At 37.6% G+C, this 15354-nt stretch overlaps 1 non-coding gene and 1 pseudogene across 1 annotated transcript; both read right to left on the bottom strand.

The window, feature by feature from the left end:
* LOC131755673 (small ribosomal subunit protein eS12-like) overlaps positions 1 to 15354 on the bottom strand; it is an 85854-nt pseudogene that overhangs the window by 49851 nt on the left and 20649 nt on the right.
* On the bottom strand, positions 668 to 774 carry LOC131756434 (U6 spliceosomal RNA). Its single transcript, XR_009335618.1, has one exon. It is a non-coding gene; the product is annotated as a U6 spliceosomal RNA (small nuclear RNA).

Genomic DNA, 15354 nt, shown 5'->3' with positions numbered 1-15354 from the left:
CAGTTATTCTGTTATTGATTCCTTCTAGTGTATTTTTCATTTCAGTTATTGTGTTGTTCATTTGTGTTTGTTTATTCTTTAGTTCTCCTAGATCTTTGTTAAACATTTCCTGTATTTTCTCAATCCATGCCTCCATTCTATTTCTGAGATTCTGGATCATCTTTACTATCATTACTCTGAATTCTTTTTCAGGTTGATTGCCTGTTTCCTCTTCATTTATTTGGTCTTGTAGGTTTTTACCTTGGTCCTTCATCTGTGACATATTTTTTTGCCATCTCATTTTTTTATTATATTTATGAGTGGGATTGTGTTCCTGTCTTACTGGTTGTTTGGCCTGAGGCTTCCAACACTGGAGTTTGTAGGCTGTTGGGTAGAGCTGGGTCTTGGTGCTGAGACAAGGACCTCCATGAGACCTCACTCCAGTGAATATTTCCAGAGGTCTGAGTTTCTCTATTAGTTCAGTGGTTCAGACTCGGAGCTCCCACCACAGGAGCTTCCTTCGCCTGACCCCCTGTTCGTGAACCAAGATCCCCCAAGCTGCGTGGGTGGGAAAAAAAAAGCAATAACAAAGTAAAAAATTAGGCTAGGAAACTAACAGATATTTTAGAAAGAATACAAAAATATTGAAACAACCAGGAGGTACATCAGCACCACAATAGTAAAAACAAAAAATGTGGAATGCTTCACGAATTTGCATGTCATCCCTGCACAGGGACCATGCTAATCTTCTCTGTATCATTCCAATTTTAGTATATGTGCTGCCAAAGTGAGCACTAATTGTATTTATTAAGAGTCCTTAAAGAGGTAATTGAATTGATATGAGTTCATTGGGGTGAGCCCTAATCCAACATGACTGATATCCTTATAAGAAAAGGAAGTGTGGACATGGACACATACAGAGGGAAGATGATATGAAGACAACAGGGAGAAAATAGCCATCTAATAAGTCAGAGAGAGGCCTGGAACACATCCTTCCCTTAGAAGAAATCAACCCTGCCAATGTCTTAATTGAGGACTTCCAGCCTCTAGAACTGTGAGAAAATAAATTTCTGTTGTTTAAGTCACCAGCTGTGGAACTTTGTTATGGCAGCCCTAGAAAACTAATACACTGCATTTAAATTTTGTAGCCCTTTGCCATGCTTCAGTTGTTTCCTTCATTTTTCCCAGGGGATTGGAAAAGTTTGCCCATCTTTGACACTCCCACTTTTGCATGGAGGGGATATTATGTGCAAACCAGTGGCCTTGGAGATAACTGGTCCCTTAGGCTGACTCCTTCCCAGAGAAGGCAAATTCATCCCAGCCACTGAACTATCTCTTAGGAAAAAAAAAAGAAAGAAAATATTTCTGTAACGAGGTAATGACCTCTACTGGAAGCTGTGTGGAATTACAGAGATCCCAGTTAGTCTCAAGACTTAGGCAGAAAAAAAAAATAGAACAGGTTTAAATGTTAAGAAGCGGTGACCTCAGAGGAATTTCTAAGGGAGAACACTGTTACCATCAGCCAGTAAATAAATCTAAATTAAAAGAAAGTGTAGCAGAATAGAATAAAAGGAAAACCTTCAAATCATGTGTTGCTTATTGCTGCTGAGGGCAAGGTGGGAGAGAGGGAGGATCACACCCAGTCAGGGGCATCTCCACACTCATGTCCTCTGAAAGATTTCTAGCTCCTTGCTACTCAGAGTGTGCTCTGGGGACCAGCAGCTGAGGCCCCACCCCAGAGTTGTTGAATGAAAATCTAAATTTTTTAACAAGGTTCCCAGATGATCTATAAACACATTAAAGCTTGAGATGCACTGCAGACTTATTCAGAAAGGTGACATCTTTGTTCTTCTCTGGTAATTCCAGGTAGGAAAAGGCAAATCAACCTGAAGAAGGTTCTAAGTTCCTAAGCTCATTTTTCTTCACATTAGTGCGTATTATCCAAATACCCATAAAATGTACAGGTTGAATTAACAAATAAGTTTAATTAGTCTTTTTTTTTTTTACTTTTTAATCCTGAAAACTCCACTAATGACAGCTTGGAACTCTCTGATTTCCAGGGTTTTCCGTGGAAATGATGATCCTTCTAGCCCTCCTATTAATTATCCTGTGTCAGGGAAGCAGGAAGTTTGAATTTTAACTCTTCTTAATGAATGCATTTCACATACCAGAATTACCTCGGCAATTTGCTCAAGAGCTTTAGAAGCCATTACTAGATTGCAGTTCAAATTCATTTCATCTGTTTCCTAAACTGGCCCTATTGTTCATCTTCACACTATTCTAATGCATGGTATCAAGAAACAGCTACTTTTGTTCAGCAGGAAAAAGTTTTTCTTGTAAGTGCCCCTAAAACCAGAGTATATTAATTTGTTTAAAATGCAGTTTATATCTGGTGGTGTTCTAGTGAATGTTTAATAACCAGCTTTCAAAACAAAGTTGAAGCTATAATTTACAGCACTTGCCAATTTCCATAGTATAAATTCTCCCATCTTGAACAATTTCACGATACCAACATGATCAAGTTGGGGAAATATGCGCACAGTTGCTTCATGACATTACAAGCAGGCATCACTATGTATTTCCAAAATACCATCAAATAACTTCCCATTTCCCAGACTACCTTCAAAATAGATGTCAGTGCACAGTATATGTGCTGTGCAATTGTACAATCTTAATATATCCTAATATATACCAATAGAAATCTTTATATATACCAATCTTAATATATACCAATATACCAATATATAATATATACAAATGTATACCAATTGTACAATCTTAATATATACCAATAGAAATACCAATCTTAATATATACCAATATATACCAATATCCCAGGTTTGGGATAAAATACTAGTTTTATTAATGATGTGATTAATGCTTTTATTATAACAGTAAGATGGTGATATAAAAATTTAATACTATGAAACTCTCAGGAGCAGAGATGCAAAACAGCTACTCCAAAATTTACTCTAGTAACCTTATCCTTCCCACACTTACCTGTAGGAGCTGTCTTCTACAAAAAGAAGGCTAAGTTTGTATTTAGTGTCCTTGCAACTACCCTAAGGTAGTTCTCCTAGTTATGGCAACACTTCCCACAGTCTTCGTCACCAATTACTTTTTGCTGGCAGTTTAAGGCCTTTCAATCTGGGCCAGTTATGCCTCTGGCAGTTTCTGTCCTCTATCTTTAATTTCTCCATCTCACACCAGAAAAACCTGTCTATGTTTTTATGTTTTTATTAATTTCCGAAGGACCATGATCCACCTCATAAATCCATTCATTAGATTTTCACCATCAATGCCACCATACAATGGAATGACACTGTTATGGGTTTAATTGTATCCTCCTCAAAATGTTAAAGTCTTAATCATCAGTACCTGTGAATGTAACCTTATTTGGTAATAAGGTCTTCACAGATGATCAAGTTAAGTTGAAGTCATTAGGATGGATACTGATATAATATGACTTGTATCCTCCTAAAAAGGAGAAATTTGGACACAGAGCCAGACATGCCTGGAAAGAAGAACACCTTGATTTCAGACTTCCTTGCCTCCAGAACTGAGACAATAGGTTTCTGTTGTTTAAACCAATCAGTTGATGGCAGACCTAGCAAATTAACACAGTCACAATCAGAAGAGGCATGTCTGAACTAATTTTTTTTACTCACATCCAACTTGGAGAATTAGTGATACTTTTATTCTTATACAACTTGACCAGATTCTAGGTTATTCTAATAATTATGTCACTCTCATTCTTTGCATTCTGAGATGCTTTCATAATAGGAAGGAAAACAGTAGAGATACAGTTGGGCATCATACACAACACTGACTGCATCAATGAGAGAGGGAAGTACATGTGAACACAACTAGTCATAGGTGTCATGATAGAAAAAGTGGCTGAGAAATGCTACAATATTTGGTACAAAACTATTATCAACTTGCTAATGCAGTTACTAACTCCTACAAAAGGGGACTTAAATATGTAACTAAAGAGACCTCACTTTAACCCATTCCTCTAATGCAGAAATTTCCGAAACTGAAAGCAGGTTGGTTTAGAAGATGTTCTGAGGAAGAAAAACCTACTTGGAATCCTTTGAATTGGTGCTATAGTCGGCCACAAACTCCATTTACATTAAAGGCAAGCTCTGAAAATTAGTTCTTTTAGGTATATATATCTACAGAGACCAAGAGGCACAGACGTACATGTTACTTGTCTTAGAAGATCACAGAAAGCTCCTAGATACCTGAATGTGGGGAAATTCATCCTCATGACTACAGCTTAAGGAAGCCAACACTAGCCAGGCAAGAACTGTGATTTTCCAGCCACCTTGGAGTCCCCCTGGCCATGGTGAAAGCCTAAGTCCCTCATTTCCTTGGCTTTTAAAGACCTTCAGAAAGGAAGAAGGAAGAATTAGAGAGTTCTCACTGGCTTTTCTTTAGCCTCTACCCCTAGTTACTCCTAAATGGACAAATACATACAACATAGTGTTGTCCTAAATAAGAACTCAGGAACGGTGGAGTATAAGTCACCCTGAAGGCTAGAGAAATCTCAGTAAGTCTGGTAACTGCTCATCTTAGGGGTACAAACGATTAAAAATAATCACAATAAGGTGCATGCTGTAGCTCTAGAGTCCAGCATTTTCCTATTTCAACTATTCCTTTGATTCTGCAGCTTTTGTCTCTAACTTTGTGTCACCTCTTTCTGGGCCTGATGTCTTCTCTGTGGTCATTACACCATTGACGTCATAGCTGTGTCTGAAGCTTTCAATCTATGCACAGCTCTTGGAGAAATTTGTTCCTTTAACCCTGCTTATCTTCTGTCCAAGTCTCCACTAGTGTGCTCCTCTCTGTGGAACTGTTCCCTGGCAGTGTGAGGCCCATCATCTATTCAAAGGAGATGATGTATACAGAGGCACCTGGTGCATATAAGTGCCTAAATGTTAGTTCCCTTCTCTCAGGGCTACCAGGGAGGACTCCCCACTCAAGCCAAGCCTAACTCTTTTTTTTTTTTTTTTTTTTGCGGTACGCGGGCCTCTCACTGTTGTGGCCTCTCCCATTGCGGAGCACAGGCTCCGGACGCGCAGGCTCAGCGGCCATGGCTCACAGGCCCAGCCGCTCCGCGGCATGTGGGATCTTCCCGGACCGGGGCACGAACCCGTGTCCCCTGCATTGGCAGGCGGGCTCTCAACCACTGCGCCACCAGGGAAGCCCAAGCCTAACTCTTTGAGATAAGACTCCCTGAGGCAATACCTCAGCTTTATTCTCTACCATCAAATATCACCTATAATCCTAATCTATTGATATATCTGTGCATCTGCTTTCATTCTAAACCATCTCAAACTTAAACCAGATCTTTGCTTCTGTTATTATTTCCCCCATCTGTGTTTCTCCCTTGGATAATGACTTCCTCATCCAAATTAACTTTCACAAATACCTTAATTTACAAAAGCTATAAATAAAATTCCATCAGTGCGAGTGGAGATGATACCTGAACGGGGGCACCCTGGTGAGAATTGGTGTCCTGACCTTACAAGGCTTCTTCAGACACCCCAAAGGTGGCTAAGATTGCCTTTGGCAGATTAGCCAAGGGCCCATTTCTTGAGAGCGAAAAATCAAGGCCCTCTGAGCTTTTCCAACTAAAAATCAAGAAGCATATAACAACTAATAAAGTTAGATTCATGCATTCTTAAGAAGGGAAACTACAATCATTCTCCCTATGCTCTGGAAAATTCATGAATAAATATGTTAATACAAATAGCTCCCCCCTCAGAGATAGGTTTGTAAGAGGATGTCCTGTCCTTAAACTAAACTGCATTCTGAAGCAGCTCTCCCACCTGACGGTATATCTGGCAGAATTAGTGAGTAGGAATGACCTTTACTCAGTGCATAATCTGAACATGTAATTGATTACAGACTCCAAAAGGATACTAACATCTGACCTGGTAATATTACATTTTCAAGGTAATTTGTGTCATAATGGTTCATTTAAAAACATGTACAAGCAATCTTATGCAGCATTGAATATAATTACTTGTTCACATTCTCAGGATCTAAAAGAAGCAGAATAGGCTTTTTAAAATCAATAGAAAAGCCTAAACCTAATGGATTATTCATTTGAACCTGTTCTGCTGAATCACAGATTTACAGTCCCAACACAGTTCTGAGCAGAGCTGGGTCAGAGTGAAAGAATCTATCCTACCCACTTCCCACTCTGAGGAAAGACTACGTGTCAGGGGAAAAGAAGCCTGCAAAGAAGTTCCAGTAGGCAAGAAATTAGAGTCCAAGACAGTTTTAGGATGAACCAAGTTCTACATTAAAGCAGAAAGTGATGTGGTTCATTTTTCTACTCTGTGTTATTCATAACAGCCTAGGATTTAGAAAAATAAGCCTAGGTGTCTTGTGTGGGCAGCAGCATGGACTGAGGGCTCCTTCTGAACAGAATGTGTCCTGGTTGGTAAGGCAAGAAAATTAGGGGGTTATTTTAACTCAATAAATGATTCTAAGAACAGTACTATTCTAGACCTCTGTACCTTAATATCTTTCTGGGGTGAAATGAGTATGGAAAGGAGGGTTTTATGGTGAAAGGGATGCCTTCCTTTCCAATGACATGATGCACGGATGAAAGGCAGGAGCACCTTTCTGGATCAGAGTACTAAGCCAACCGACCAAGGTGATAGAAGGGCTCATTAAGCTTCCAGCCACACTAGGGCCTGCAAAACTGACAACATGAGGGTTCTGGGACTCCTCAGTGTATCTCCAGCCACATAACAGGGATGGGGGACTCAAGGGCTCAAGAGGTGTCATAGCATTTTCAAAAATAAAAAAGCAAATTTGGTTCAGTTTTAAACACTCACATAGGCCATATAACAACCTGGGAGTTTGCAGAAATTTTTAAAAGGGATGGGGGGGAATGGAAACATGGAGAAAGCATGGGACAGTCAAATATTGAGTACTTCCATATTAAATAAGTAAATTCAAATGCCAAGGTTCAATAGCCATTCAATCAGATACAATGTTACATTTATATTATCCTTGTTTATTTTGCTATTAGAGATTGATTTTTACAAACCTGCATTCTGGATTACATTTTCTGAATTCTGTAATCTGAATTCTGTCATTGTAAATCAAAAACTCACACATTCAAGTATCACTTAATCATCACATGGGTATAATTTAAAACACATACACACTATTTAATTGCTTTCAATACCCAACAGACTAAACTTCTCAAAGCACTCATTTACAAAAGTAAAAATCCATGCCTACTTTAACAACAGCTGTCTAATAAATTGAAATTGAAGCAATAAAGACTTGTAGCACGTATCAGGTGAGAAAAAAGTAGACTCATATTCAGATATGGTTTGCTGTCATGACTCATCATTTCCTCAACCCTCTTGACAATAATGGGGAAAAGCACATAAGTGAAATGTTAATTAAGAGTTCATACCAAAATCCTGCTAAGCAAAACTCTAACTCCTATATTTTGGTTCGTAGGAAAAGTCAAACATTGACAACATTTATTACTATGGTGTGATGATAACAGATGAACATTTTCCCCAATCTATACCTCTTTGCCAGGAATCTGAGGTTCAGGTGTCAGCTGTTAGAGACGAGCCTCCTCCATCTGGAATTTCTAGAAGGTAATGGGCATAAAGGTACTTATCACAGAACCCAGCAGGCAGTCCATAACTGTTAGTTTCTTTTCCCATCCTCCTTCCAACATTACTAACTCACCTGGTCATAATTATGTCTAGTTCTCATAAGTCTTCCAAGCTCGAAATGAAATATGAACAAATTCCACTGCCTCAAAGTATGCCTAAACAAGAAGGGTCAACTCTCCTTATCTCTTTTAAGTGTCCTATGCCTATAAAAACCACTTTTCTTAGCTCCAACAACTGTGTACTGATGGGTGACTATCGTGGCCCTCTATATCCTCTCTGTGCAGCATTGTGTCCCCCTCATCAGGATCTCCACATTCACCTTGCAGGGATCCACAGGAGACTGGTAGGGACCCAAGTAACAGCATTCAGAAGGGAAACATTTACTCTCAAGTATTATCAAGTACCGTGCCAGAAAATGAGGAGTGCAAAATGGCACTACCTCTAGGATAAATGAATGTCATTAATTTTAATGTGACTTGGTTATAACAACAAAGGAAGAGAGAAAATATGTATTATCCTGTTTCTTATTTTTCCTAATACTTTGTATCTCCTTTACCATGGATGACTGATTAGAAATCTATAAATACACTCACTTTACAAGCATTGACTAATTCTCTGATACACAAAACTTCACAATTTTCTGTAATAAAAATATTCAGAAAATTAATACTTCACTGTTCTGGGAAATTGCCTAAAAGAAATGACCCCAATGAGTCCTCTAGTGGTCTCTGTTATGTTTTATTCCTCTCATATAAAATATTCATTCAACAAATATTTATTGAATGTCTACTATGTACCAGGTATTGTAACCACCACATACTGAGGTTACAAGGGGGAATAAGAGAGATATGGTCCCTGCTCTCACAGAAATTATATTCTAGTGAGGAAGACTAAAACTAAGCAAGCTACAACTCTTCCTAGAGTCCCTTAAAAAAAAATGCACAGGGTGTTGCGATGGAGATGATTAACATGACTGTAAGAAGAGGGCCTAAAGGAGACAGAGCAGTCAGGAAAGGCCATTTTGAGCAGGTGACCAGTGATCTAACACTTGAAGAACAAGAAGAAGCAATCCTCCCAAGGGCTGGAGGAAGCACATCTCAGACTATGGGAAGAGCTAGGGAGCTCTGCCTCAGAAAACACTGTGAGCCTTAGCGATTGTCTTGAGGAAGGAAGGCTATGTGGTTAGACATTTCTCTTTGCCTGAGATCCTCTTCTATCAGCCCTTATGTACCTCCAGGAGAACACACACTGCCCCCTTGACTCAGGTACGTTTCCAGACTGCCCAAGGATGCCCCACGTGTGGTGTCCCTCAAGGAATGCCTCCATTGTTCAATCTCACATGAGTAAAGAACTCACTGAGTGACAACCAAAATTAGTCATACTGACTTTGCTTTCTGAAACAAAATCAGAATGCAAGGCTGAAAATCACTAACACAGTGATTTTCATGTTGTGCTCTGCAAAGACAGATGTTCACTCTGAGACTACTTTTATATGAGGCCAAGAAAGTAGAGCTCTACCTCACTATGATCATTTTCATCTATTTAACATAATAGAATCTGTTCAAGAGTTCTGTTAATAAAAGAGTTTTGTAAGTAAAAGGGATTTGAAAACCATGGTTTCCAGCCTGTTCTAGGACCTCTGAATGAATGCAACTCTCTCCAATATGGGAAGAGATGCTGGCAAATGCTCTTGAGTTCCTCCAGGCTACCTCCTATTTTTCCAATCACTAAACCTAAATCTTTTCTTTCCTGGTTCCCCAGCTCACATCCCATTTTGGCTTCGTACCTTGCATCCAGTCCTCTGCCTACTTGATAAGCCAACTTCTTTATCCTTACTTTAAGACCAAAAAAAAAAAAAAAAAAAAAAACCCAAAATCCTTAAAATTAAGAAGCAGAGATCATTAATGTATAAAACTAGATTAATCCAGAAACAAACATTTTTGTTGTTGCGGTACGCGGGCCTCTCACTGTTGTGGCCTCTCCCGTTGCGGAGCACAGGCTCCAGATGCACAGGCTCAGCGGCCATGGCTCACGGGCCTAGCCACTCTGCAGCATGTGAGATCCTCCCGGACAAGGGCACGAACCCGTGTCCCTCTGCATCGGCAGGTGGACTCTCAACCACTGCGCCACCAGGGAAGCCCCAGAAACATTTTTAACATTGATTCTAAGTATGTTACTGATTTTCATTAGGGAAAAAGTGAGAAAAATAATTAAAAATTCAACTTTCCAACTTTTCAAAATAAATACATGAAAATATACAATGTGATCCAAACACAAATCAAAATACATTGTATAGTCTCTTATTATGACCCTCTCTTTCGTCAGGATATATCTCCCTTCCATCATCTCTATAACTCTGGAAGGAAAAAAAGACAAAATCAAGAGTTGAAAGAAGAGAGAAAAAAATACAAAGACTGAAAAAAGTAGAAAGAGAAAGAGAACAGGACTGTTGCAGATAGGTTTAAATAAAAGGTCATCTTTCAAATTTCAAAAAAACCGCTATCTCTAAAATTATTAACCAGATATTCCCATATATATTGTTGTCCAGTGACTTCATATTAGTAGTCTACAGAGTGAGCATCCTTCAGAAGGCATCCACCCTCAGTTTTATGAAAATTTTATCCGCGGACTCACTGCATTCTGAGCCCAGGTGGACTGGTCCCTGATGATTTTCAGAGCAGCATGACACAGCTTTCTGGGTTTTCCTTCAGGGTTAGTTAAAATTAGATGCTAAGGACTCAAGGAACAAGGGAACTCATTTTTAGCTGTCACAGAGGCCTATGCACCCCAGAGAAGATACTGATATTGCATTAGGCATGGTGGAGATACTCACTTAATATCTTGGTCAAATTCATTTACCTGTTGTGATGAGTTCATTTCCACAATGCAATTTCCAATCTGAAGTATGAAATCAAAATCAGCCAACTATATTCTAGCTTGTGATGCAGTGCAATGAACAAGTAGAATTAAAATCAGCATAGCTGATCACTGCCCAGAAAATTAGTGAAAACCTCAGATTCACAAATCAACAGGATTTATGTATGCAGTGAAATCTAAAAAATTATGTTATTTAACTCTAAAATAAACACATTTGAACATTGATACTCAAAGTATTCCTCATTTAAATTATACAGAGCTTAGAAAACCAACATGTATTCTCAAAACACAAGAGCAGGAATAATTTACTGGCCTATTTGCATATTAGCAGCCCATGGAAGGCTTTTGGTAACCACCATCCATCTGTTCCTACAACCTGTCCAAACCAAATTCATTAATTGGATTTCTTCAGCCTCCTGATATAGAAGATAAATCTATAAATGTATATAACAGAAGATGTTCCCTTGGATTTCCCTGGGGGGTGAAAAAAAACATGTTAAAACAAAACCACAAACACAAGAGGATAGCTATCGGCTTTCAATTATCCTTCAGAGCAGACAGAATGTTCATTTTACATTTTAGAACTTAATAATAGAGAAAATAACTCTGTGATCTCTAGTCACTTCTTGAAATTCAAACCTGGGACTCCACTGGGCCTCTAGAGATGTAAACAGTGAGCTCTCCTACAAACAGTTTGGAAAAGAGGCTTCCAGTAGAATAAGAAGGCAATCACCCTTCTGAAGAAATCTAGAGGGACACCATTTTCACAGGCCAGATTGTGAGAGGCAAAATAAACCCTTCCAATTCTACCTTGGGCATGGCTACCATTGCCACCTATTCCAAATAGCCCTATACTGGCTTAGGATGAGGTGGGATTTGGAGGTGCTCACACATCTTTACTCAGTCCCTCCTCCCCCCAAGTAATGAGATAGTGGTGTCCTCCAGCATAACATTTTTGTCTTCGTAAGACCATATGTCCTTGGTTGTCACTCACATTGCTTCACCAAGAAGCAAACACATTATGTAATTAATTGATAAATACAGTTCTAATTAGAATCCCATCTGCATTCATCCTCTTGTAAAATTACATGTAAATGAGCATGATTTTTTTGTTGTAATCATAGTCTTATGATGCATTAAAAATATTTACATAGATAGACCTAGAGATTGCCATACTGAGTGAAGTCAGACAGAGAAAGACAAATATCATATGATACTGTTTATATGTGGAATCTGAAAAAATGGTACAAATGAACCTATTTACAAAACAAAAGTAGAGTCACAGATGTAGAAAACAAACTTATGGTTACCAAGGGAGAACAGCAGGGAGGGGATAAACTGGGAGATTGGGATTGACATATACACACTACGATATAAAAAATAGATAACTAATAAGAACCTACTGTACAACACAGGGAACTCTATTCAGTAGTCTAATTACCTATATGGGAATAGAATCTAAAAAAGAGTGGATATATGTATATATATAACTGATGCACTTTTCTGTACAGCAGAAACTAACACAACATTGTAAATCAACTATATTCCAATAAAAATTAATTTAAATAAAAATATTTAGAAGAAACATAAAATAAGCCCTTATTCTTAAGAACTATTAAAAGACAAGTAGATCATAGCGCATAAATAAAAGAGGACTTTAAATACATGTATATCACCTTCATATCAATTCATAAATATTTTGAGAAGTCATATAACATAACCTTGAAATATTAGTAAAAGTTTGAATTTCTCCCTCTTGATTCTAGAATTAGAAGCTAAACTCACCAATCATTTCCACTAAACATAGCATTTCTACTACAATTTATTATAGTAACATGTTACTATAATCAATATACATCTGCCTTGTGTTTTGTATGTCTTTCCACCCACCATAATTACTGTAAAGGCAATGTTATAAAACCACACTTTAATTCTTTATCTTGACTGTAAATAGAAGGGTTTAGTAAGCCTTCGTGGCCTTATATTTTGTGAACTTAATCTGTATACTGTAACTATAAATCCTCTAGCTTAATACATTACAAGTCAGCTATATTACTTTGTCTACTTAATAGACAATTCAAACTAAATAATTGATAACCCTTGAGTTTTCTTTTGAGGAAAAAAAATATTATTTTATCCAGGAGGTCACTCACTTAATCACATCTACGCTCACTCCTCTCATGAACACAGCACATCCACAAACCTTGTAGGTGTCCACAGGTCATCAGGTCAGTCACTTTTCCCCAAATCCACCCTGATTCTTATGCATATCACTACTCTATATTACTAGGGGAATTCCAGCATGCCTTTTGCCTGAGAATACACAAATTCTAAAATAATTAACCATTATTACAGGAAATAAATACTAAGCCTTGAGGGAATATATCCTAGAAGGTAAGTTTGAATTGATATTTGGTGGAGAGATTTGCAGATAAAGGACAAAGGTTTAGAATATGAGATATACCCCCAAAAAAGAGGACAAATCAAGGCTGGACTTCAAGGGAACACACTAAACCTTTCCACTGCCTCATGAAAACTTTATAGTTCCTTAGGTAGGAAAAGGATTCCCAATTAGTTAAGTTTACAGTGGGTACAGCTTTACCATTTTCCCTACAGTTGCCCTTATCAGTGGTCCTTTGACCATAAAACTCTGGGGTGAGTTGGTAATTGATAACATCCTACTAGATGCTCCTTAGCTTGCATGCTTATTACTAAGTTCTCTCTCCTAAAGAAATATGGAGCATAAATTACATGAATCATGCAGACATAATTCAACCTCAATGCTGAATGAGAAGCTTTTTCAAAGAATAACAAGCTCAACTGCCCATGATGTTCTCTTCAGGGACAGGCTCTGTCACAAGCAGAAATAAATCTTTAAATGTGATTTAAGCCTCTAGATAAGTTACTGACATATTCCTACTGACTAATGTCAAAATTTTATATACAACTATTCCCAGTTAATATGACTGATGTGTTTCTTGGCTGATTGGCTAGTCATTACCTCTTTTGATTGATGGTCATTAAGTTAATCAGTAAATTGGCACTTTAGAGTTCAATTTGATATGTTAGCTATTTAATAATAAGTATATATATATGTATAAAGTTAAGATAAATTTTCATTAGTAAGGAATTTTTTAAAGGTACACATACATGGCATGTTAAAGAGCTTGGTATTTCAAAAACAGGTTTCTGCTCTAGAATTTACCATAGTCATCAGCAGAATCTTGCAGTGCATGATTGAATAAGTATGTCTGATAAAACTGTCCAAATGATTTCTGTGGAACTTCCCAAATCCTGTATTTCAGACACCATTATATTGGATTTACAGAATGGCTCATCTCTACTCACACTTAACAAAAAGTAAGCGAAGGGGAAGATGTTAGCAGAGAAAAGCTTCCAATCATACCCATTGCAACTATTTGATAGATTGAACTGGTGGAAATAAGAGATTTTCCATCAAAGTTAGAAACTTAATCACCATAGTCAAAGATGAAAAGCTTTGATTTAAAATGTTATTAGAATTTTTTAAAACTTTTATTAGACCAGAGAACTAATAAATGTCTATATTATGGGAAGCAAGAGCTGGCATCCAGAGAGAGAATGAGACAGAAAGAGAGATCTTGTGCTCTGGTCACACAGAGGGAAGGAAGGGAGGAAGGAAACTAGATTGACAGCATTTTTCTCCAGATTCCATTTGACAGCCTAAATTCCTAAGGCAGTAAACATTTCTTTCAGGTCTGTGACCTCATTTTGAGGCTTTCCAGAAGGCATCTTCTTAATATAATCACTTTAAAAATATACTTTCCAAAATACCCCAGTTCCCAGGTAAATAAAAACATTTTCATTAGCAGAGGATGGAATGGAAGAGGATTGCAATTTAGTCATTTGATCACATTATCAGAGAGCTCTGCTTCTGACCTGAGATGCCTATAAAAAACAAACAAACAAAAAAAGAAAAGAAAAAGAAGAACAATATCACCCATATTTTATTTTATTTTTTTAACATCTTTATTGGAGTATAATTGCTTTAATATGTTGTGTTAGTTTCTGCTGTATAACAAAGTGCATCAGCTGTATGTATACATACATCCCCATATCCCCTCCCTCTCAACTGTATTTTAAATGTTGAGTGACCTGATATTAGTGGACTGATGGGAAAAGAAGAACATTTCACTTCTCAAAAGAATATATTTTGAAATTAAAAAAAAAAGAATATCTGGAAATAATGGACATAGAAATTGCTAAAACAAGAGCCCTAAACTTACCCAAACTCTACCCCAGTTTTTTCTGATTGGAGAAGAAGTAATCAAATTACCCTAAGACTGTGGCTTAGTTTAGCAGAGCAGAAAGTAATCAGAAATAATTTGAATTGTGCCAAATACCAGCCATCAATACCCACTGTTGCGCCTGAAACTCCAAAAATCAGGGTCATTCCTCAAAGTCAAGGCATTTTTTTCCTATAGACTTGTGTTAGAATAAATAATAGTATCTGGGAAGAATAAAAATTTACACCTTAGTTTTTATTGTTATTATAGTCTCTTCCATACTGAATTCATCACAAAAATTTATTTCTGAAAGACTTCACCAAGCCTTAATATGCTAATGAGAATTGTGAATCTTTAAGACGGTGGTATAGAATGCAGAATTTTACAAACTTATTTTGCCAAGTAACTCTTTTTCTATCCCCCTGGGTTGTATCTACTGATATCTGGAGGAACACCAGCAGTTGGGTTTGGGAAAGCATGGGTTATCAGATACTCTCATCTAACAGAAAACGTGGCCCTGGGGTCAGGAGATCAAGGACATGTAAGTTTAAATAGAAGTTAGGCAGAAAGGA

This window comes from Kogia breviceps, chromosome 4 (assembly GCF_026419965.1).
Source record: "Kogia breviceps isolate mKogBre1 chromosome 4, mKogBre1 haplotype 1, whole genome shotgun sequence".
NCBI lineage: Eukaryota > Metazoa > Chordata > Mammalia > Artiodactyla > Physeteridae > Kogia > Kogia breviceps.
This window is presented reverse-complemented; position numbering and strand designations above follow the sequence as displayed.